Raw genomic sequence first — 25,872 nt, 5'->3', positions numbered from 1 at the left:
ATATCTGGACTTGAACTCCCAGAATTCCCCAGCCAGCACCCAGCTAGCGAATGCTGGCTGGGGAATTCTGGGAATTGAAGTCCAAACCTCTTCAAGTTGCCAAGATTGGGAAACACTGCTCTATACCATTTCAATCTGTTCTTAAAAGCCTCCAGTGGTAGAGCACCCATAACTTCTGAAGTCAAACGTTCCACCGGTTAATTGTTTTCACTGTTAGGAAGTGCCTCCTTAGTTCTAGGCTGCTAAGGGAGAAAAAAACACTTCCAGGGCAGAGCAGGAAATGGCTGTTCTTGGCCTTAACCAGCCACAGAGTAACCCTGGTATGCAAGCAGATCTTTAAGGGCAAACGTAGTACAAATTACGAGTGAGCTGCATTTAGGAATGAGCAAAGGGACCATATGAAGCTGGCCCCCTTAGCCCATTGAAAATGCATTGTTATTTTTAGACTCCATCTCTGCATCAAAGCACATGTGAACCTAAGAAGTGCAAAAAAAAATATTACTGCATGTTACTCAGTAATTCTTCCCAGTAGAAGCAGGAAAGCTTCAGTATACCTCTTTCCCTTCATAATCCAATACCTGTCATAAATAATACATAAAAACAGAGCTATTTTGGCCCAACTTTATTGCTGAAATTTTACTCTTGTAAAAGCCCACTTACATGCAATTCCTAGTGGCATTTCATGTTGAAAATGAAATAAATAAATCCACGTTAAATTCAACACACCGGGAGAACTACACATTTATCATTTTTATTTGTCCATTAGTTTCCACTCCACTCCTATTAGTCAGCTTTCATTAAAAATTTACCTGGCCGAAGTATCACTTTTCTATCTTTGAGGCCCCGAAGAGGGAACCTGGCCTAGTGTGTGTTATAATGGATCTTGAAGTTAAAGAGGTGGACCAGGATTGGGAGAAATTCTCCAGGTGCCTTTCTGCCAGTCATTGTCTGTCAACCCATTCTACCTTACAAGGGGAAAATTGGAGAAGCCATCCTGTATCACCTGCCTTGGGCTCCTGAAGAGAAACACAAAATATAAATCTAGCAACAAATAAATGTGGGAAAAGAAAATGAATAACCAGATAAGCTAAGAAACACCTACTAGCAGAAATGGTCATGTATCACAAACACTTAAAAGAAGAGGGCAGCAATAGACTGTCAACTCTGGAACAAGTGGCATTACATTTGTACCATGACCACTATCAGATATCACTATCAGATACCTATACCAGATGCCATAAAATATAACTTATTACCTTTGGACAGCCAGTTTGGGCTAGCACAGTGCTTCTCAAATAGTAGGGTGGGCCCCCTGCGAGGGCACAGAGTGATGCCGGGGGGGGGGGGGCTTGTGACCCCAGGGAATATGTGTGGTCTTAATTGATTCCCCTAACTCAGGGGTCTTCAAACTTGGGAACTTTAAGACTTGTGGACTTCAACTCCCAGAATTCTCCAGCCAGAATAGCTGGCTGGAGAATTCTGGGAGTTGAAGTCCACGAGTCTTAAAGTTGCCAAGTTTGAAGACCTCTGCTAACTGAAAACAGGCTCCACTGAGTTCTGTAGGACTTACTCCCAGGTAAGTGGGTAGTGCAGCTTCCCCAGCCAATAGTTTGCTTGCAGCTTATAATAAATAAAATAATAAATGTTAACACTAAAATTCCATTGGGGCCCAGATCAGAGAGTTTGTAGGTGTGCGTCTGAAATGTTTACTTCATCCGGGGGGGGGGGGGGGCATAACAGAAAATAATTTGAGAAGCACTGGGCTAGCGGTTAAAGCATCGGGCTAGAAATAGGGAGGCCACAAGGTACTTTAGACACAAAAACAAGCTGGATGATTTTGGCCTAGTCACTTTCTCTCAGCTCTAGAAAGTAGGCAAAGGAAGCTATTTCTGAGAAAAAGAAAAATCTTCCCAGGAAAACTGCAGGGACTTTTCCAGGGACTTTCTAAGAATCAGACACTTTTGAATGGAAGGGGGGGAAAATAATACGCTTGGCAGATAAGATGGCTGTACAACGTCACACATACAAAAGGAAAAGAAAAATGCTGTAAAATGCAGAACATTTACATGAAAAATGTCTTCAAAACATTTCTTCCAAATGCATTGGGAATTTACATTTTCCAGAATTCTCAGTCGACCTGGTCCTACAGTAGTCACTAGGCAGGAAAAGCTTGCTTTACATTCAAGCCACACTGTTTTGCTATGAAGAAATTAGGGGGGGGTGGAGTTGTCTTTGATCCCTGGCCTAAATTTGTTACTGAACTTCTTCAACAGATCCTTGTCAACTGAATATGAAACTTTACACCAAAATAAGGGCATGGCATAGGTCAACTCAACTGCCCCAAAGAGGAGGCCAAAACAGTGTTTTTTTACTTACTACTGTTTTGAGTCAAAAGTACAAGCCAGGCCAACTTCCAAATACTCAAACCAAAATCAAATGCAGATTTATCAATTTTAAATCAGCTTATTCATGGTTCTAGAATGAATTCTTATGAAGAGCTGGAAGGTAATGCAGTAAATTGAGATTGGCTACTGGAGAAACCAACACATCATCAAAGACTGCTAGAGCCTAAATTTGCAAAGCAAACCAAAGCCACCACAATGATTACAAATCAAGTTCAAGACAACTGTCAGGATTAAACAAACCTTATTACGGCTCAGCAAATGAATGAATGTTACAATGCATGGATACACATCCCTGCCCTAACTCCAAAATGGCAAAAATTCCTATACTGTATACTGTACTATAAAACAGAATTTTAAAAAATGAGAATTGTGATTGGTGTTGATTCTACATGTGTTTTTTTCAAAGGGCAATTTGGATTCTGGTTTTTCTTTGAAAACATTTTGCTTCTCATCTAAGAAGCTTGTTCAGCTCAATCCATTCCCCACCATTCATTCAGAGCTGAAGAAGCTTCTTAGATGAGAAGGAAAACATTTTCAATGAAAAACTAGTCTGTACGGTTGCCTCTTGAATGGAATATAGAATGTGGAATGCAGAATGTAGAATACAGAAAACAGAATAGAATTTTATTGGCCAATATGGACAATATTTGCTCTCAGTGTACATAAAAGAAAAGAGACATTCATAAACACTCATGACATACAACAATTAATGATAGCCCGGTACAAACAAGCAATCCAATCATATTAGGAACCAGTCTAAGGTACCTTTAGGACAACCATGACCTGGATGGCTGAAAATCTCTATAGATTGATGTTGAAATTACTTAGCAACCAGATGCACATTTACTATTAACTCCTTTCCACTTATACCAAACAGGAAGCTCGTTGCAGACAGTGCACAAAAACAGTGATCAAATCCCAGGTTATGATGTTCATGCAAAACACCTAAATAAACAATATGCTTCCAAGCTGCTCAAAGGAATGCATAGTCTGCAGCTGTGCTGCTTCAATAAAGTGTTTGTCAACTGTAAGCTCTTAAAAAGAGAACTATATAAACCTTTCTTAAATGAGGCAAGTCAGGTTTTTTAAACAAAACTTTCCTCCTCTCCTTCCCCACCACCACCACTTGGGAAATTTGTCTTAAAATCATCCTAGAAATATTTCAAATACATCTAAATATATTAATTACACGAATAAAGAAATGCTTTTGGGTCCATTCTTTGATATATTTATTAGAAATTCATATTTATATTCATATTCTCTCTCTCCTCCTCCCTCCCTATTTTTTGTTTCACTTGTCCCTGGTTTTTGAAGTGGACCACAAGTCTGAATCATCTTTTTCTAAAGAAGAAAATACAGGGTATGTTCCAAAAGTAATGCAATTGAATTTCCCGTGCCGCTCCTATTGGTCGGAGTGGAACTGAAGCACTTGGAGTAGGTGGGAGGGATGCTAAGCTTTGCCGCAAAACTGGTCTCAGTGCTCTCCAACTGTGGGAGCGGCAGGACGTCAGTTATTGTAAACTTCTGCACGCCGACCATGTCACGAAAAAAATTGAATCAGAAATTTCAAGTGAACTTTTGCAACATATAGAAATTGACCCTGATTATTTGGAGAACGTCAACACTGATGATGAAATCTGGGTTTTTGAATACGACCCAGAAACAAAACGCCAAAGCTCCAAGTGACACACCAACCAGTCCTCCAAGCCCAAAAAGGCAAGAATGAGCAAATCAAAAGTGAAAACAATGCTCATTGTCTTTTTCTACAGTAAAGGAGTGGTCCATAAGGAGTTTGTTCCTCAAGGACAGACAATTAACGCTGCCTACTACGTGGATGTGCTGGAAAGACTCCAAAAAAGGGTCATCAGGACGAGAAAAGACAACTCCGCTACCTGGCAACTCCATCACGACAATGTGCCTTGCCACAACGCGCTACGAGTCCATGAGTTCCTGGCCAAACACCAGGTGCCAACGCTGCCCCCCCAATAGTCCTGATGTCGCCCCAGTAGACTTCTTTTTGTTCCCTCGGATTAAGGCAGCCCTGAAAGGAACCCATAGAAGAGATCCAATCAGCCGTGATGAAGACCTTGCGAGAGGTCCCCGAAAACACCTTCCAGGGTACGTAGCAGTCATGGCAGAGTCGCTGCAAGAAATGTGTAGAGGCCCAAGGATAGTACTTTGAAGAATTTTAAGTGTTTGTGCAAATCTGTTCAATAAATTCCTTTTTTAAAAAAAAAATGCATTACTTTTGGAACGCATCCTGCAAAGTGGTTAAGATTAACAAGAATATCTTTCTAAAACCGCTCCTGCCTCTATGACTTTGGGTATTCCTACAGAATATGATGATGCTCGTTTTTGCTAAAAGAATATATTCTTAGAACTCTCATAATTATTTATGAAATGTTGAAGTTTGAAATTTCAGAATAAACTTTATTTTGTTATTCTTATCTCCCATGTCTAAGAAACCTAAATTAAGTCATGTAAGGAAAGATCATGCAAACTTATATAAATTATATAAACTGTAGACGCAATCTGGCATCTCTTGTAGAGTTTGGAGTTATTTTAAGACCAAGAGAACTTGGCCAAGAACTACAAGAAAAAACTACATCACAATGTGGATTACCACACATCATTATGTGTCTCCTGTTTGAATATATAAACAAATTATTATTTGAAAACTTAATTCTTTGCCCCTTTATCTTTTTTTCATGTACAATCCTAATTTGAAACTACATTACATTCTATTTTCTTCAACCTTTCATTTTCTTATATGGTTGTTCTTTACTTTTAACATCTAATCCAATGAATTTTTCAGAGTGTTTAATAATGAAATGAGCATGAAATTGCAGATTATTGTGCAACAGAGTGCATTTTTCATTTTTTTTCCTTTCCGCTGAGAGCATATGCACCAAAGACAAATTTCTTGTGTGCCCAATCACATTTAGCCAATAAAGAATTCTATTATATTCTATTCTATTATCTCTAAGCAACCAGATTAGTCTGTATGCAGGCAAACCTGAAACAAGGATGGAATGAAAACATAGTATAAATCATTTTAAAAATGAGCTCTATACTCTTCACAAAAATAGTGAGCAAAGTCTTTAAGCATGGCATACCTTTGGGCCACCTGCAAGCTATTTAGAAACTATTTTGCTCAAGAGGCAATACAAGCTTGCCTGACTTAAAAAGCTAAGCATTCCAAGAGGCTTGGAGTTGCAACAGTTGTCTCCTTTTTATACATACATCAGCACATTTTTATCAATCCTTTCATTCAATAGAAACAAACATATCCCTGTCCCTGTGCCCATAACTTTATTTCCAGATATCCTTCCAAAGATATGCTTGATAGCTACATGACCTTGTCTGAAAGATGTCTGCCAAATAGGTCCCGTCTTTAAAACAAATGAAAAAAATAAATAAAAGTCCAGAGTCCGGAAGGTGCTGGGCGGCTTATAAATTGCAGAAATAAATTTGCACAGATAGATAGATAAAGATAGAGATAGATAGATAGATAGATAGATAGAGAGAGAGAGAGAGAGGGGGGGGGGGGTAAGTTGGGGCAAGAGAGTGTGGCTCTTAAATACACTATTTCCTGTTCTAAAGAAGTTGTTCTTTACTTCCCAGTTTTCAAATAATGCCTAAAGTAAAATCCAACACATACAACAGAATAGTTTTTTCTCAGCAAAAAGAAAGAAAAATGGTGTTTTTGTGTGTGTGTGTGGCAGTGATCCAACAGGGAGATATTAAATCATCCCATATAGATTCACCCTTTTAATCAGTTCTGTAGAGGGGGAAAAAAACAATAACACAGATTGACCTGAATTATGCATTGAACCATGATATGGCAACTATGGCTGTTAGCCAAGTAGATGCCTTTATATGCCTAAGCAGAAGCCATTTAATTAAAGGAAGAGTAGAAGTCCACGTAGATCCCATTCTGCCACCCACTGATGAAGACTGGAAACATCTATAGCCAACATCATGATGATGATGTTATCTATGCAGTCCTGTCTAATTCTTGGTGATTCTATGAACCAGGTTTAGAATAGAATAGAATAGAATAGAATAGAATAGAATAGGAGATTTATTAGCCAAGTGTGATTGGACATACAAGGAATTTGGTGCATATGCTCTCAAAAAACCCCATACATTTCTCAAGAATTTAAGGTTAATCATTAAGGTACAACACTTAATGGTTATAGGGGATAAATAAGCAACAAGGAAACAATATTAATAAAAATCTTAAGGATACAAGCAACAAGTTACAGTCATACAGTCATTATGAGGAAATGGGTGACAGGAATGATGAGAAAAAAACTAGTAGAAATATAAGTGCAGACTTAGTAAATAGTTTGACAGTGTTGAGGGAATTTTGTTTAGCAGAGTGATGGTGTTCGGGAATGTTTAGAAGATGTTTAGCCACATCTTCCTATCCTGCACTACTTCTTTGAGTTTTCCTATACTCTTGTTGGTGTCCAACTTTAATGGTGTCCAGCCATCATGATCTTTGGTGGCCTAGTTTACCGTTAACTCTTCCAGACATAACTGCTTTCTCTACTGAATTCCCATGCATGACATGGCCAAAATAAGTGAGACACAGTTTGCTGATTTTGCCTTCTTGTGACATGCCTGGTATTATGCTGGTCACCTTTGCTGTCTAAGGAATACGTGAGAACCTTCTCCACCACCACAAATAAAAGTCAACATTATAATAACACAGAATCCAGTGAGCAGAACAAGCACTTCTGTGCCATCACTTCGATAAGGTTGGTAAGGATTATCAGATACTGCTTTATTCATCTTGCAGCCAATATCTCCTCTTAACACTTTGTCCAAAACAAATTCTCAAGGAGGGAAAAATAATCTTCGCTCAACAGCTGCTCTGCTTAGTGATCAAAATTATGATGGTACCAAAAAAGTAACTTAACAATCAGCTCACAACCAACTCACACAACTGTTGCAGCATCCCCACAGTCATATGATCAAGATTTGGCCACTTCACAACCATCACAGCGTTCACAATCACATCGTCACCATTTCCAAGCTTCATAACCAGCTTCTGACAAGCAGAGTCAATAGAGGAGTTGACAAAATAGAAAGTCATGATCACAGGATGTCATGCTTATTGACTATGGCGGAAGTGGGTTTGTAAACCTGTTGGGGTCATGTGATGTCTTGTTTAACAGCTGTATCGCTTAGGAACATATTTGCTGGTGCCAACTTTGGTTGTTAAGCAAAGTTATGATTTTGATTCTCCTTGGATCTCAGACTTCAGATTAGGGTTATGGATAAACATAGATATGTCCTTCTATTTTTGCAGGTTGAGATAGTTTCTTCTAACATCTTAAGATTTTGCTGCTTTTTTCCCACCTTATTAATCAGTAGCAAGATTCTCCAATGTGTATCCCTGCATTAAGCACAGTTTATAAAGTGACACTTCTGTTAAGTCAGTTTACTTAACCATAACTTACTAAATAAGGCACATTTGAAAAAGATCATAATTGCTAAGTCATAAACTATTGTTTACAAGCTACCATAGCTGGGGTTACACAATCCTACAAACCTGAACTAATCGAATCATGTTTTAGCTTAGCACATATAAAATTAATCTTTATATTCTTCTTGTGTGCATTTTATGATAAAAACAAGTAAGGATGGATCCAAATTATTGCCTTCCTAAAGTTCAGTGAAACTTTACAGCCAATATGTGCAGAACCAGGTTTTCTCTAAGGTATAGACAAAATGAGAAACTTAAAACACTTTCCTAAGACAGTTATTTAATGGTTCAGTTTTAGGCAGAACATATTTCAGATTCATTTATTCCCTGTGGGAATCAAAAAAGGTCACTAAGGCTTTTCAATTGTGTTGTTTTTGAAATTTTACAGTTACTGGTTTGGCATTTTGGGTATTCAGCAACCAGAGTTTTTTGTGGTTTTTCATGTAACAAACTAAAATATAGAATGCAATAAACTGTCTAACAACCAATCCATTTCACAGATTCTGTTGTGAAAGAATTCATACATCAAAAATATTAAATCAACAACTCTTTGTCTTAAAGCACTAAATACATGTCTTTTTTAAAAATTGCAATATTTTCCACTAATTTCAACCTAGAGAAAAAGTAGCAACTGAAACAGTTTAACATGCTTTCCATTGTTTCCACTGCTTTACTTCCCAATAAAGACACCTGTATTATTATTGAAAAATCAATTTTAGGAATTGTGATCAAAAATTATTATTATTATTATTATTTATTAGATTTGTATGCCACCCCTCTTGGGAGAAAAATAATGGTGCAATACTGTTGTGGTTGGCTCCGGCCCAGCTCCTGCCCCAGGGAATGTGGAGGTGGATGCAGGGGAAACATAAACATGTCATAGGCCTGTGTTATTGCCGACAGAATCAGTTCAGAGTTTAGTTTCCTCGGACAAAGAAGGTGGGAGTGACTTGGAAGAGGGGGGCTTGGCACACAGCCCAGGCAGTCAATCTCCATTATCTTCCATTGATTCGGATGAAGACGTCTTGGACCCACGCAAGCGCAGAATTATGCGTAGAAGAGACCAAGTAAGGACATATTACAGGAGATAAGAGAGGCTACCTGTGTTTGGGTGGGGCTCCAGTAATTAGGGCTGCTGCTATAAATAGCAGCGTGTGGGTTTGGCCATTGTGGAAGAGTATCTGATCGCAGTTCTTCAGGAATCGTGTGTTGCTGTTTTCTGGACTTTGTTTGTTGATTTTTCATGCCTTTGAGACCAAAGCAGAGCAACATGTGTGTGTGTGTGTGTGTGTGTGTGTGTGTGTCTCACTTCTTTGGAAGAAGAAGGGGTGTGAAGTTTCTTCACAGCTGCTAGCTAAGTACTTAATGGAAGGGAAATTGTACAGACTACCCGGTTGTTTTGGAATGAGTGCTCTTTGCAATACAAAAAGAGTGCTTAGTTTATTTTGAATTTTGTGATAAAGAACATTGTTTTGAATTTTCAAACGTGTGTGTGTGTGTGTGTGTGTGTGTGTCTGAAATTTGTACCCTTGAATTTTCGGGAGGCTCCTAGCAGAGAGCCCGGCAGAACAAATACTATAAAAGAGGAAGAGTGAGAAGGGGAGGGGGAGAGGGGAGAGAGAGGTGGGGATATATCAAATAGCCATCAAGAATTTATAACAGTATTCTGCAGTTGGGAGATCTTTTGTTCCAGAAAGTAGATTGGAGAGCAAAGTATCACTTTTCAAAGACCTGTTAATGTGTCATACTTGCAGCACAAGAAGACTTCATTCAGATGTCAACCTTTGTACTCTCCTGAATTTCAGATCAGGTTCAAGGATCATTTTACAACTTAATGGTTTCATGAGCTGTGTGAAAAATTATCTCACTTTTCAGAAATGGGGGGGGGGGGGTTCCTGGTGCATGCATTGCAAATTTAGAGATCAGATGCTGAAGCTTTAGTTAAAAACTGAACAATATTTCATCTTCTAAATCAATTAATGCAACCTTTTGGTGGTGGGTTGTTTATTTTCTTCCGTCCAAAAGAGAAAAGCAATGCCGAGTCATTTTACCACTGGGACCTGCTTGCTGGGACCTGTATCTCTATGGAAAATTCTGTATGCAAGGGTTTTTTTACGGCAACAGGTGTGTTTCTTGCACACACCACTCCCACCCTGCATTCAGAGCCATTTGGGATTCTTGTTCATACATACAAAAACACAAAACTTCTATCTAAATGTTTAAAAAACAAAGAGAAGTTTATTTCCAATTATACAAATACAAATCTAATAAATTAATTAAATTGTTAATTAATCTCCGGAGAGGGGCGGCATACAAACAAACAAATAAACAAATAAATAAACAAACAAATAAATAAATAAATTTCTATAAATATAAAAATAGCCTTTCCCAAACTGGTACCTTCAAAATACACTGGCTTATCAGTCAACAGCTATGCAAGCAAGGTGTAGCTAACACATGAAACTAAATTTTAATCACTGTAGCACGTCTTTAGCAACAAATCACAATTCTCTGGATTCACAAAGAATCACACACTACGCCAAAGCCAAGCTTATATCTTGACATATCAACACCAAGTTGGAGTTAGGGTTGACTATTTTGTTTTGAAGCATTTTTGTTTTGAGGCATTTTCCCATGCATCAAATCTCCACGCATGAGACTCTTGAAGGGGGGCAGTTCTTGATGTGACATTTAATAGATTATAAATTACTCCCTTGATGGGGAATGTTTCAGTCAAATCCCTCAGGTCATCAAAATTATCTGGTCAAGCTTTTATCTCCTGTACCCAGAACAGAGCAGATACAGAAGTATGCAAATGTCTTAGCAGATCAAACTTAGAAATGAATAAGCTCAAGTGAGCCTGGTGTTCAGATAAACAACAATCTTTCCCAAACAACAATTTACACCCATTCCATTCACATGGGGATTCCACCCTTCTTCCTGTGACATATTGACAAAATCGTCTCTTCTGATGTTCAAAAGACACCAGGCAAGCTTCAACTCCCCATCCCAAGATGAAAAGCTGCTCTCTGCGGAGCCATACCGTCCCTAAACTACCCAGTTTATTCTGCCAGTTACACCTTAGACTTCAAAATGACAATGGCACTTTGATTTTCAATTCCAGCAGACAATGTTAAGCAAGTGCAGTTAGTATTTAAAAAGTACCATTCATTCATTGCAAGCACATCTATTTCTAAATATTTTGAGAAAGTCTGCACTACTGGCACAAAGATAAGAAAGTCTATCTTTTCCCTGAGTGCAATAAATCCCAAAGCATTTCCTCTTTCCTTTTTTTTTTTTTTTTCTTCTTCTCTGTTCTGCCTTTGGTCAAGACTCAGGGTTTTCCTTCTAACACCAGCAACACAAGTTACACACTAATCAGCATATTCTGAATTTGTTCTCAGGTGGCATGTTGGTTTAAGAAATAAAGAGGTGAAACGCTATCCCTATGAAGAAATCACCTTTGAATAACGTTGGCTCCTCGCGTTGAAACTGTTTTTAATATTTTGCAAGAGTTTAAACTTAAGAAGCACCTAACCTTGGACACAGGCATATCACAAAACATTTTTTTTAAAAAAACCTCACACAAATCAAGGTTGACTCAGCCTTCCATCCTTCCGAGGTGGGTAAAATGAGGACCCAGATTGTGGGGGCAATATGCTGGCTATGTTAAAAAGTGCTACTGCTAGCATGAAGGGCAGCATTAAAAAAAATCAAATGAATAAATAAGTAAGTAAGTAAGTAAGTAAGTAAGTAAGTAAGTAAGTAAGTAAGTAAGTAAAAATATCTCCACTTCAATTTCAAATGCCAGTTAGTTGGTAAGATTCTTCCTTTCTATCTTAAATATCTCCCTTACCTCATTACTCCAAGGAAGCAAACTGAGGGGAAAATTGGAAATTATTATTTTTTTAGAAACAGACAGAACTTCCAACTTTTTCCTCTGGGTTTAAAAAAAAAAGTTTTGCAACCTCTCCCAGCCCAATCACTTCCCTACCCTGAACAAACACTCCATTTAAATGCTGAAGGTGAGTCATTTTTTTTTTCCAATAATTGACACCCTTGGCTTCTATAATGGTGTATATAGCATTTATATACCTATGTGTGTCAGTTTCCTTGAACCTGATCTTTTCCATATATGTTGGAACTGCAACTTCCATCATTCCCACCCAACACCTTGAATAAAGAGAGGAACGTATACTCCATGTATCTGAAGGGCACCCCGTTGGGGAAGACTGAAGACAAGATAATAAAAATCCATTTATTTATACAGTATGTAACCGACACACCTCGAGGGGCCAATAAATAAAATATGTCCACACCTTCCAGGATACAAAATAATAATAATAGTAAGCTGGCTAGAAAATGCTTTTGAAGATGAATGTTCCTTTCTAGTGGCTCCTTCCTATCACGAATCGGAACAGAGCTGGAAGGGACCTTGAAGGTCTTCTAGTCCAACCCTCTACTCAAGCAGGAGACCCTATTGTACCATTTCAGACAAATGGTTGTCCAATCTCTTCAGGATTAAGAAGAGATGAGATAAGAAGAGATAAGAAGTCTCATCTTATCCTGAAAAAAGTGCCCCGACTTAAAACCAAACAAAAACTTCTTCAAAGCTTTTTTTTTTAGAAGAAACTTTTACCCTTAAATAAAAAAACCTTTTAAGAACTTAAACTTTTTTTTTTGAGGGGGGGAGAAATTCCCCAACCTCCACCTGTCCGAACATCAAAGCAGAAAGCCCCGGTGCAATATTGAGGGGGCAATATCAGGATCCGAAGCAGCTCAAGGAAGAAGCAACCAAAGCAGCAAAAGAGAACTGGGTGAAACGCGTCGGCCGGGAAAGAGGCGGGCAAAAAAAAAAAGTCGGGATGTTAAAAACAGGGAAGCGGGACGAAAGGCGAAGACGGGAGAAAAGAGAGCGAGGGAGAGAGAGCAAGAAGAGGCCAGTAGTTCCGCTGGCTGCTCCCAACCCGGCTCGTTTGCCCGCCCCAAAAGTTCTACCTGCCGCGACCGTCGTCGCTCCGTCCTCAGCTGATGCCGACTCAAACTCCAGAGCTTGCGCGGCTCTACGCTTCTCTCTTGGCTCTGCCCTGGCGCTCTCCAGAAGCCAGAGGCCGGCTTGCATTGGGCGGAGTCTCCTCTGACCTCACGGAAGCCGGGCGGGAGGAGAGAGAGGAGCGCCGAGCGAGCCCCGGCTGGTTTTTACTCCTGCTCAGGACTTAAATACCGAGGATTGGTGGGCATGCGCAGACAGAGGAGCGAAGTTTCACGCTCCACGCCCACGCCCCCCCCCACCTCCTTTAAGCCCCGTTTGTTGGACCGCTGATGGAAACTGCGCACGCAGTGAAGAAGTCTGGATAGTGCAAACGCTGGAAGGAGGGGGGAAAGGGGGGGGGACATGCGATGGTTGCCGGACAGAGCATGCGCATTCACTAGGCTACGCTCGGCCTTGCTCCGAGGTTGTGAGGGAGTGTGAGCTCAGTTTGTAGGGCTTAGTTGTGTCCCCCCCCCTTCTCTCCTGGCTCCTTATATTAATTCTCGGTTTCAAGAAGACATTCGTTTGCCCCGGGCTGCTTGTAGCAGGGGGTTGGACTAGAAGACCTCGGAGGTTCCCTTCCAGCCTTGTGTTTGGAAGACTTTTATGACTTCTAACTAAAGACGCCGACTGAGCAAAACTTTCCGCTCCGTTTCACCCTTTTTTTGGCAGGAATTCTACAGGCGCTCGAGAGTCAGAACAGACCGCGTTTCAAATACACTGCTCAAAAAAATAAAGGGAACAATTAAAAAACAGAATATAAGTAAATCAAAGCAACACTGATTGACAATCAATTTCACATGCTGATGTGCACATTCAACTTTGTACAGAACAAAGTATTAAACGAGAATATTTCATTCATTCAGATCCAGGATGTGTTATTTGAGTGGTCTCTTTTTTTGTCTCCAAGGACATGCAAATACTAAGTTAGCATCGTAATTGAATATAATTCTTTTTGGCTAAGTCTGGTTGGACACACAAGGAATTGGTCTCCAGCGCCGAAGCTCTTCAGTTTACACACAAGCAACAAGTGATAAATCATGATAATCATAATGCAGACATGATTGTGGACTGTCATCTGTCAGAAATGGTGTAATAGAGTCTCCTGTTTGGGCAGGGATGGGGGGGAAGACGACTAGATGACCTTCGAAGTCCCTTCCAACTCTGTTATTTTGTTATGCTGTGGATACCGAAGGTTTGGACATGTTATGAAAGCAGTTTATTGGATGGCTGAAGATTCCTCCAGTGATTTCTTTGTAGGAACTGCAGGAAATTGTTACTACAAGAATTAGGGAAACCTCTTCTAGTGCCAGCGGGGCCGTATTACAATGGGACCCCAGCCAGACAGGCAAGTAAGTTCAGGATCTCCAAAAGATGTACAGACAGGCTGGTCAACTTCTACAGTATTGAATAGAACCCCTCCCTATCTCCTAATTTGTTTAATGGGATCAAATAGTTAAATGGTAGTATCACCAGGACACATTATTAAACTGAATATTAATCTCAGCCGATTTAAAAACAAAAATGGGTGCACCCAAACCTTTCCTAGTCTATTATTCCAAAGGTGGCTAAGGTATGGGTTATAGGTGACTTAAAGTATGGCATAGAGTGCCCAATACTTTTTCCCTATGTGCCGCCCTTAAGTAAGTAACACCCATTCTAATAATGGATTTGACATTTGCTTTGTTCTGTTTAGCCTAAAATTAAGGTTCTCTACATCCTGTTTTGGGGGGACCAGGGTCATGATATATTAAGTATTTATGTATCCATAGCTGGTCAATTAACTAAGTGACTCTGTGTGGCTTAACAAGTCTATTACAAAACAGTTTAAAACTCTTTAAAACAGTAAAAACATCCACAAAATAAATAAGTAGAAACAATAGCCATGATGATGAATCAACTAACAGTAAAGGCAAATAAAATAATAATAATAATAATAATAATAATAATAATAATAATAATAATAATAATAATAATAATAATAATAATAATAATAATAATAAACAGATGATCCACTGGAACGTGTGCCAGAACCAGTGGCAAAGAACTGGTGGGATCATAAGCCCGAAAAAGTGGTCGAAAATGAGCAAGCAAAACTACTGTGGGCAGGGCCACCATCAGGAATTTTGGGGCCCCATACAGCCTAAGTGTCTGGGCCCCCCCACCATTTTAAAACTATTTTAAGTCGCCAAGCCACTCCATCCCCCGGGGATCATTTCCCGCTTCATGCCAAGCGAGGCGGTCCCATAGGCCAGTGTTTCCCAACCTTGGCAACTTGAAGATATCTGGACTTTAACTCCCAGAATTCCCCAGCCAGCAAATGCTGGCTGGGGAATTCTGGGAGTTTAAGTCCAGATATCTTCAAGTTGTCAAGGTTGGGAAGCACTGCCATAGGCTATTTCAGGAACTGGGTTAAGCAGATTGTGTGGACTTGTCCAGGAGAAAGAAAGAAGCGGGAGTGACAAGGGAAAGAAAGATCCTCCTGGCATCGGTCAGGCGGAGCGAGGGTTATTTACGGCTCCTTGGCACTTCTCCCTTCTTGTTGACAAAACCATGTGCTTTCTAGCGAGGGGAGGGGGATCCCACACCCGGCAGCCACCGGCGAGGAGCTGGAAAGGACGATGGGAGAGAAAAAGCAGGGTACCAGCAGTCGGGGCGGGTGTCTTGAGGGGGCACTCCCATCTGGAAGGAAGGGAAGAAAGGCGAGGGCGAGCTATAAAGGAAGGAGGGAGGGTGGAAGGAAGGAAGGAAGGAAGGAAGGATAAAAGGGGCGATCAAGAGAGGAATGGGTGAATGAATGGACGGAGGGTGGGAAGGAAGGAAGGAAAGAGGGAAGGGACAGGAACAGAGGAAGGGTGCAAAGAAAGCAAGGAAAGGTGTGAAAGGGGAGAGTAACAGAGGAAGGAGTGAAAGAAGGGAGTGAGGGAGGAAAGAAGGGAGGAAGGAGAAGGAAAGCAAGAAATGGAGGGAGGGAAGGAAAGAAAGAAAGAAAGAAAGAAAGAAAGAAAGAAAGAAAGAAAGAAAGAAAGGGGGAAGGGACAGGAACAGAGGAAGGAAGGAAACTTATGAAAGGGGAGAGTAAGAGAGGAAGGACTGAAGGAAGGGAGGGAGGGAAGAAGGTAGGAAGGAGAAAGAAAAGAAGAAATAGAGGAAGAGAAGGTAAAAGAGAGAAAGAAAAAGAGAAAGAAAGAGAAAGAAAGAAAGAATGAAAGAGAAAGAAAAAGAGAGAGGGGGAATGAAAGAAATGGAAGGAGGGAAGGAAGGAGAAAGAAAGAGGAAGAAAGAAAGCAAGAGAAAGAAAAAAAGAATGAAAGAACAAGAAAGAGAGAAAGAAAGAAAAAGAAAGAAAAGAAAGAGGAAAGAAAGAGAATGAAAGACAAATAAAAAGAGAGGGGGAATGAAAGAAATGGAAAGAGGGAAGGAAGGAGAGAAAGCAAGAGAAAGAAAGAAAGCAAGAGAAAGAAAAAAGAATGAAAGAGCAAGAGAGAAATAGAGAAAGAAAGAAAAAGCAACGAAAGAAATTGTGATTTTTACTATGCCGGCTCCTTCCCTCCCCCGCTCCCCACAAACCACCTACCCGTCTACCGCAGGAGGGAAGCGCCCAAGGCGTTGGGTTCTTCCCTTTCTCCCTCACCCACATCCTTGCCGCGGTGACTCACCAGGAGAAGGCTGGAGACCCACGCGGCTCCTCGGGGGGCATTGCGGAAGGCAGCAGCGGAAGCCCCCATGCCCGGCAGGGGATGAATGGCAAGGGACGCCTCGGGGAAGGAGGGCAGGGCGGGAAGGGAATGAGGGGGCTGGCGGAGGTTTAGGAAAGGGGAGCCCACCAGGCACGAGGGAACGCTCCAGGGCCAGCCTTGCAGGTTGCAGCTCCTCGGCGGGAGGAGCCGAAAGCCACCGGGCGAGGACTGGGCTCAGCAGGAGAAGCGGCCGGCTTCCCATAGCGATGGGGAGCTTGGCTTCCGGAGGGCCGAGCTCCTTCCGCGGCTGCCATCGGGGCTCCCTGCCTATCTGCCGGCCTCCCTGCCTTCTTTCCTCACGGGGGTGGGAAGAAGGTGGGGGCCGTGGTCGGAGAAGCTCCGCAGAGGCAGAGTTCGTCGCAATCAGGGTTGGAGAGTTTTTGGTGGGCACCGCCCCCCTCCCCCATTATTCAATTTGGCCGGGCCCATGACGCCACTCCCAGTAGTACCGGTCTATCGGCGGCCCTGACTGTGGGACTTCCGACTTCAGACTGACCGAATTCTGAAGCATAACACACCAGACATCCTGATTGTGGAGAAAAATAAAGTATGGATCATCGACATCGCAATCCCAGGGGACAGCAGAATTGAGGAGAAGCAGCTAAAGAAATTAGTGAAATACGAAGATCTAAAAATCGAGCTGCAACGACTCTGGCATAAGCCAGTGAAAGTGGTCCCAGCGGTACTTGGCACGCTGGGCGCAGTGCCAAAGGATCTCAGCGGACATTTGAAAACCATCGGAATTGACAAAATCTCCATCTGTCAATTGCAAAAGGCCGCTTTACTGGGATCGGCAAACTTAATTCGCCGCCACATCACACAGTCCTAGGTGCTTGGGAAGCGCCCGACTGGTGATGAAATACGAAATGCAGCATAGTGATCTCGTTTACTGTGTTGTATGGACATAATAATAATAATAATAATTATTATTATTATTATTATTATTATTATTATTATTATTTATTAGATTTGTATGTTGCCCCTCTCTGAAGACTCAGAGTGGCCAAGGGGTCCCAAGTCCCAGGCTTGGGCACATAATCAGGTTTTCATAGCTTTGCAAAAAGCCAACAGAGTTGGGGCCATTTTAATCTCCCAAGACAGAAAATTCCATAAGGCAGGGGCTACAACAGAGAAAATCTATCTTCTCACCAGTCAACACTTTAGATGATGGATCTGCAGTGTGGCCAATCTAATTGGATTGGACCCATAAAGTCTTTTAGAAAAAGACAGTCCTTTGGGTAACCGAGTCCTACGTCTTGTAAGGCTTTAAAGGTGATAACCCCATTGCAGCTTAAAACACAATAGCAGCCAGTGCAGCTGACAGAGGAGTAGTGTCAGATATGTCATGTAGCTGGCACCATTTATTATCCATGCAGCTACATTTTGTACCAGTTGGGAGTTTCCAAATATTCTGGAGTACTTTATTAATTCTGAGCATCATTGTTTTACTCCGAGGGCAGTTAATGCTTCAGGTGGATTTTATGGAATGAGATTCATTATTTAGTAATAACCCTTGAGAGTAACATAACAATTGACATGTTCTAACTTGCATTTGTTACATTCCATAAACATATAGAACTATATATAGAACTAGAATTCACAGTTACCTTAACATGAAACTAACCACTATATCAAATTGGCTCTCATGCCTTTTATATCCAAAAAACTCTAATTTAATTAGGTTCTTTGGAAAGATCTGGCCTTTACTCATTGCAGTCAATAGATACACTAAATCTGACAGTAAATATAGTGTTTCAAAAGTTTTAACTTTTAGTACATCCTATATAGATCTATGGTTTCTTGGGGATCATCAAAAATCTCAAATTTCTTGTCCCCTTATGTGTTGAATCCCCAGCATTGGGTATATCAGTTGGGCAGTCTGAAAACTATGCCTATACTTTTGGAAGACATTAAATTGGGGAAAACTGTACCAAAATAATTTGTCAGCGGCCATTGGAATAAATGCTTGATTTTGAGTGACTACAGGAATGTGAAAACAGCTGCTGAGAAAGGTTGAAAATGCTGATCTGTTATGTGCATCACAATCTCATTATAAATTTTAGAAGTGTAAGTCAGTCAGAGAACATGAACAAAACACCTACAGGCATTATATGATTCTTCCAAAAGGAATCTCTGGGATTTAAAAAAAAAACCTAGAAAAGAACAAAATGGCACAAAATATATGGAACACAGTGGTAATGTTTCTGCTTGAGTTTTTCCAATACTTTGGTGAGATGTAAGATGTAGTGATGGGCTGAGATGTTATTTAAAAAAAAAATACTTTTGGCACCATGCACTATCCTATCAGATTACCAGAGAATCCATATTTGTCATTAGATCTCAATCCTGTGATTTAAAAGTAATTGTACACATACAGTATGTATGTGAACAATTGTATACATCATACAGTCTACAATTGTATACAGTGTGTATGAACAATTGTATGCCACAAGTACAGTAACTTAGACTTGGATCAAGGGTACAAAACAGTAGAATTTTGAAAACTGAGAAGCAAACCTTTTTTTTTTTTTGCAGTATTAGTCGTCCCCCAAAAATAGATTAACAAAAACAATATACAATGGTATTCTAAGTACAGGTAGTCCTCATGAGTCATAATCATAATTGAGCCTGAAATTAAAGACCTAAGTCATTGTGACATTAAGTGGACATAACCAGAATTTATTTTATGACCTTTTTTTTTGCAATAATTAAGCAAACCCCACAGTCAATGAGCAAATCTATATTATCCAATGGGAAGTTTTTACCAAATGCTGGAATCTGACCAAAAAAATGGGGGGGGGATCTGTAATAACTTCAAACAGTCTCTAAGCAACTGATTGTAAGTCAAGGACTACCTGTGACACACAGGAGCAGGGAAATTATATATTAAATTATTTTTAAAAAATTCAGAATTGTTCGATAAATATTGAAATGGAGGAAGCCGACAATATACATAAATTGTGAGCAGCATCTACTGATCACAAGCTTAGAACCTGCAAACAGCTACAGAGCACATTCTTTATAGTTTCTTCCCTTAATACATATTGTAGATATAGATACACAGTACAGTGACACGTCTTACAAACGCCTCGTCATACAAACTTTTCGAGATACAAACCCGGGGTTTAAGATTTTTTTGCCTCTTCTTACAAACTATTTTCACCTTACAAACCCACCGCCATCGCTGGGATGCCCCGCCTCCGGACTTCTGTTGCCAGTGAAGTGCCCGTTTTTGCGCTGCTGGGATTCCCTGGAGGCTCCCCTCCATGGGAAACCCCACCTCTGGACTTCCGTGTTTTGTGATGTTGCAGGGGAATCCCAGAAGTGCAAAAATGTGCGCTTCGCTGGCAACAGAAGTCCGGAGGTGGGGTTTCCCAGCGAGGGGAGCCTCAGTGAAATCGCAGCATTGCAAAAACACAGAGGTCCAGAGGTAGGGTTTTGAGGACTTCGGCATTTTTGCAATGCTGCAATTTCACTGAGGCTCCCTTCTCTGGGAAACCCCACCTCTGGACTTTCATTGCCAACGAAGCGCTCTTTTTTGCAATGCTGGGATTCTCCTGCTGGGATTCCCCTGCAGCATCGCAAAAACACAGAAGTCCAGAGGTGGGGTTTCCCATGGAGGGGAGCCTCAGGGGAATCCCAGCAGTGCAAAAATGGGCGCTTCAGATGGCAAAAGGGGTGAATTTTGGGCTTGCACGCATTAATCGCTTTTCCATTGATTCCTATGGGAAACATTGTTTCGTCTTACAAACTTTTCACCTTAAGAACCTCATCCTGGAACCAATTAAATTTGTAAGACAAGGTATCACTATACTTGGCTAATTCTTGTGACTTAAAATATCAAAAAATATATTATTAAATATATCAGATGCTTACTATTTAGGAGGCCATTTCTTTGGGGGGGGCACCCAAAATGGGGGGGCAGTTGTATGAGTGAATGTCCTTCAACACCATTTATTGTTGTTGTTTTTCAGTTCAGCATGACCGATAGGCCTTCCCATATTCAGGCTAATAGATTGTCAAATACTTTTATTTATTTAGTTATCAAACTAATATGGCCACTCATAAGAAATTACTCTGGGCAGGTTTCAGAAAGAAAGAAAGAAATAGTATAAAAACAATAAATAAATATGCAATGTAAATATTTACTAGGGAGACAGAGAAAAGGGAAGCAGACCCAAGTAGGTGGTTAATCCTGTAGTACAGGATAGCCAGCAGAGTGATCAATCCCAACTGCTCGGTCCAGAATTTCCTGTGTTGTTCAAAGCAGCCCTGAACAAATTTATTTCCTTTCCATCTCAGCACGTGACCCTTTCAGCTGAGTGGTACATTCCTCAGTCATTGTAGAGAAAGGGATTTCGGGATCTCTTCGTCCAGAGACAGAAAAACATGCTTAAAGCAACACCTCCCCCTCAGATGGCACTTTTCCAGTCACCATAGAAGTAACGCTATTTATTTGGCAGCTCTGAGAACCAGAGACAACCTATAAAAGTTTGCCCTTTCAACTCTGTGGAGTTTCACTTCAGGCATTTCCTTTTCTTCAAGTTTCAAAGAAGCATTTGGGACAAAGTGCCGACAGTAGGCCGGGCCTACTTCATTCTTGAGGTGTGACATGGGTGTGAGGAAAAGAGCCGAAAGGATCCTTCTAGAGATGATTACAGTTAACAACTCGTCTTGGCTGCACCCATGTTTATTTTGAACTCTGTCTTTGGTGACCTGCTTATTTCCTTGTCACCTCATTGGGGCTAGCCCGAGCGGGGACCAGGATGGGGGAGTTGGGGGTTGCATCCCAGCAATTTGATTTGATTGCCAGGAAAAGAACCGTTGTACCTACCTGAACGGTCTTCTCGATGCCCTGGAAGGAGAGTCCAGCATGGGTTTAGCTCAAGTCTTATTGGTAGGACTGAGTTTCAAATTAACATAAATAAATAATAATTAGGTACCGCCCCCTTGCTGCCCCAAGTACCCAGTTTTAAAAAACGAAAAGATGTAAAGGTAATGAACTTTATTAACAACCATAATAACATAAGAAACAGTATCATCAAACCAAAACTCCCATGGTTCTTCGGGAGGGTATGGACTCTCCTTCCAGGGCATCGAGAAGACCGTTCAGGTAGGTACAACGGTTCTTCTCCCATGCCTCCTGGAAGGAGAGTCCAGCATGGGATATACCCAAGGTCCAAGGTTCAGGGAGGGAGATTGCGAACCATGGGTGGTACCTCCCCGCACACCTTCTGGAGTACCCGTCTGCCAAAAGCAGCTTCAGCTGAAGCGAAGGTGTCCAATTTGTAATGGCGAATAAAAGTTGTGGGTGAACTCCAGGCCGCGGCTCTGCAGATATCTTCAAGGGGAGCTTGTGACGCCCAAGCTGCCGAAGAAGCCGCACTCCTTGTCGAATGAGCCTGTATACCACTCGGTGGAGTCCTTGCCCTCGCCTTGTATGCCTCAACTATACATAGTCTCACCCACTGGCTGATAGTATTAGAAGATACCTTGAGGCCCAGTTTGCTAGCACTAAACGAAACAAACAAAGCCTCAGTCTTGCGTGAACTGCCGGTACGCCTGATGTAAAGCTTCAGTGCTCTGCGTACGTCTATCTTGTGCCATTTAAGCTCTAAAGGGTGAGTACCATGAGCACAAAAATCCGGTAACACCAGCTCTAGAGCCCTGTGAAAGTGAGTGTTAATCTTTGGAAGAAAGGTGGGGTCCAGACGTAAACAAACTCTGTCTGGATAAAATTGACACAAGTCTGATCTGACCGACAGGGCGGACAGTTCGGAAACCCGCCTTGCCGAGGTGACTGCCACCAAAAAGGCCGTCTTAAAGGAAAGGTAACGCAATGGAACAGTTCTCAACGGTTCAAACGGTGGTCCCGTGAGGGCCTGAAGGACCAAGGTCAAGTCCCATGTGGGAAAACGACGAACAGGAGGGGGATGCGTGTTGGTAGCCCCTCTGAGAAAATCCTTAATCCAAGGGTGACTAGTTAAAGGTCCCCCATCGTCCCGCTTTATAATGGTGGCAAGCGCTGCGACCTGACGTTTTAGCGTGTTTGGCGCCAAACCTTTCTCCAAACCGTTCTGCAAGAATTCCAGGACAGGGATGACTGAGGAATCCTGTGGTCGAAGGTTCCTGTCATAGCAGAAGGAATGAAAGGCTGCCCATGTTGCCTGATAAATTCGGACTGTGGAAGGGCGTCGAGCCGCTTGATTATAGTCGCGATAACATTCTCGGGAAGGAGACAGCTCCTCAACCTGTCCCCTTCAAATGCCATGCGGTTAAGTGAAACCATTGAGGTTCCGGGTGGTACACGAACCCCTGGCTGAGGCATATCCGGTCGTCCGGTATCCTCCACGGTGGAGAAATGGACAGTTCTCTGAGGTCCGCAAACCACGGTCTCCGAGGCCAATGAGGCGCTAGCAAGATCACCTCCGCCTCCTCCGACAGGATCTTCCTTACCACTGATGGAATGAGTGGAATCGGGGGGAAGGCGTACAGTAGGACCTTTGGCCACTGAAGATGTAGTGCATTGACTCCTTCGGCTCCCGGAGTTGGAAACCGGGAGTAGAACCTCCGGAGTTGGGTATTCTGGGGGGTAGCGAAGAGATCCACCACCGGTTCCCCGAACCGACGCGAGACTTCCAGAAACAGGTCCGGATCGAGCCGCCACTCCGCCGGGTCCAGTTCCTGGCGACTGAGCCAATCCGCCTGCTTGTTGTCCTCCCCCGTGATGTGCTCTGCATGGAGGGAGGAAAGATGAGTCTCCGCCCAGTTGAAGAGGAGGACCGTCTCTTCCATCAACCTGAGAGAGCGCGTTCCACCCTGGTGATTTAAATGCGCCCTGGTCGCTACGTTGTCCGTGCGTACAAGGACGTGGTGACCTTCCAGTAAGGTGGCGAAGGCCAGCAAGGCCAAGCGGACAGCTCTCAACTCCAAGAAATTGATGTTTATTGGACATAGCTCCTGGGGGCTCCAGAAGCCCTGAGCCACCTGAGACTGGATGTGAGCCCCCCACCCCAACAGACTGGCGTCTGTGGTGAGGATCGTGTGATGGCATGGTCCGAAGGAAGTGCCCTGCCGCAGTGCTGCAGATCTCCACCAGCGGAGAGAGAGTTGCAACTCGCGTCCCACGACGGTTAGACGGTGTGTATGGCTCAGTCTGCGACGCTGAAACGGGAGCAAGGTCCACTGGAGCAGTCGATAATGGTAACGGGCCCAAGGGACAATGTCCACACAGGATACCAGGGTCCCGAGTACCTTTGACAGGAAAGACAACGGCACCGTTCGGCTCTGCTGAAGGCCGCCTATGAGAGAACAGATGCGGTACTGTCTCTCCGGAGATAGATACACTCTTTGAGAGACCGTATCTATCACCGCACCCAGATGAATGAGTCTGGTGACAGGAGCCAAATGGCTTTTTGGCATGTTGATGGTAAAACCATGACACTGTAGACAAGACATCGTGGTTCGTAAGTCCTTGTGCGCCCTCTGGCGGGTTGGAGACAGAAGTAAGATGTCGTCCAGATATGCGAGAATCCGTATAGGTCGGGACCGCAGATCAGCCAGTAGTGCATCCAGTACCTTCGTAAAGGTACGGGGGGCCGATGATAGGCCAAAGGGCATGGCCCTGTACTGGTAATGGACGTTGTGTAGACAGAATCGAAGAAATTGTCGATGGTACGGGTGTATGGGAATGTGCAGGTAGGCCTCCTTTAGATCCACTGAAGTAAGCAGGTCCCCTGCCCGAACAGAGGCCAGGATGGAGCGGAGGGAGGCCATCTTGAACCGTCGGTACAGAATATACTGGTTGAGACGTTTGAGGTTCAAGATGAGCCTGCAACCCCCGGAGGCCTTGGGTACAAGGAACACCCTTGAATAGAATCCCGTACCCTTGGAATTGTCCTGAACAGGTTCGATCGCCTGGATTTGTAAAAGGTGGAGAATTTCCTGATCTAACAGAGACCTCCTTTCGAAGTCTCTGGGGACCGGACAGGCAGTAAAATGGTTTGGAGGATCGTGTAGAAACTCGATCTTTAGCCCCTGCGAGATAGTGGCTAAGACCCAAGGGTCTGAGGTGGTAGCTCGCCATCTGTCGCTGAACTTTTGTAGCCTGCCCCCCAAAGGAATGTCGTCCAGGCAGTCACTTGGCACGTCTGGCGTTCCGTTGTTGGTATCCCCGGTATGGGCGTCTCGTCTGGGAGAAACCTCTGCCTCGTTCCTGGGAATACTGTCGGTCATTCCTGTAGGATGTGGAAAAGGCCCCCTGCGAGTAAGGTCTGGTCTGCTGTGAAGGGGCGGACCACGAGTCCCACCGAAAGGACTGCCTACGGGAGTACGGGCCAGCCCTGCGGTCCTGGCGGCGGAAAGATCTTGGGAGGACCTTTCTTTTATCCTTATCCTCCACCAGGACAGGATCTAGGGCCTCCCCGAACAATTTTGTACCCTCAAAGGGAGCCGAAGACAGAGTCCACTTGGACTTGGCATCCACTTGCCAGTTCCTGAGCCAAAGCAGGCGCCTTGACGCAATGGTGGAAGCCATAGCCCTGGAGGCAAATTTCGCGGCATGCAGGGTGGCATCTGTGGAAAATTCCGCAGTCGCGAGGAGCTTATTCAAGTCCTGCCGCAGTCGAGTCTCTTCAGGAGCCAGTCTCGCCTGAACTTCCTGAATCCACATAATGGATGCCCGACTGAAGAAGGAGGCCGTGGAAGCTGCTCGAAGAGCCCAAGCGGCCATCTGGTGGGTCTTTTTGAGAAGAGTTTCCGCTCTCCTTTCATCCGGTTTCAAATTGTCCGCCGTCTCTGAAGGCACAACCGTGCGGGAAACCAAAGTGGCCACCGGCTTGTCCACGGGGGGAAACTGGAGCAGCGTCTCCATGCTGTCATCAAAAGTATAAAACCGGCGTTCCAGGTTAGAAGGCCCTTGCGCCGCCGCCGGATGTTGCCACGGGCGCTTGACATTTTCAAGGAAAATCTCCAATGCAGGAACCTTGTCCGATTCCTTAGCGGGTTCCTTGCATAGAGCAGCCGAGGTGCGTGGCCCGTCTGAAGACTCCACTAATGGCGTTGCTCCTGGTACATCTAAGGCTTGCTTTGCCTTGCGCAATAAAACCCTATACAAGGAGGGTTTAAAAAGTCCCGCCACTGCTGGCTGCTCTGGAACAGTGAATTCATCATCTGACAGGCCGTCACCGTGGTCACTGT

General features: G+C 42.9%; 1 protein-coding gene across 6 annotated transcripts in view; it reads right to left on the bottom strand.

Annotated features, from left to right (window-relative positions):
- The window catches only part of MYO6 (myosin VI), a 149,936-nt gene extending 136,678 nt beyond the window's left edge, over positions 1 to 13,258 (bottom strand). For 5 of the 6 annotated variants that reach the window (XM_070733083.1, XM_070733084.1, XM_070733085.1 and 2 more), the window contains exon 1: positions 12,901 to 13,096. The gene's annotated coding sequence lies outside the window, so the exon portion shown is untranslated. Of the gene's footprint in view, positions 1 to 12,900 lie in introns of all 6 variants that reach the window. The other variant, XM_070733087.1, reaches the window with a different exon arrangement.
- Between the last annotated feature and the right edge of the window lie 12,614 nt (positions 13,259 to 25,872).

The sequence above is a fragment of the Erythrolamprus reginae genome, chromosome 1 (assembly GCF_031021105.1).
Source record: "Erythrolamprus reginae isolate rEryReg1 chromosome 1, rEryReg1.hap1, whole genome shotgun sequence".
NCBI classification, from domain to species: Eukaryota; Metazoa; Chordata; class Lepidosauria; order Squamata; family Dipsadidae; genus Erythrolamprus; species Erythrolamprus reginae.
This window is presented reverse-complemented; position numbering and strand designations above follow the sequence as displayed.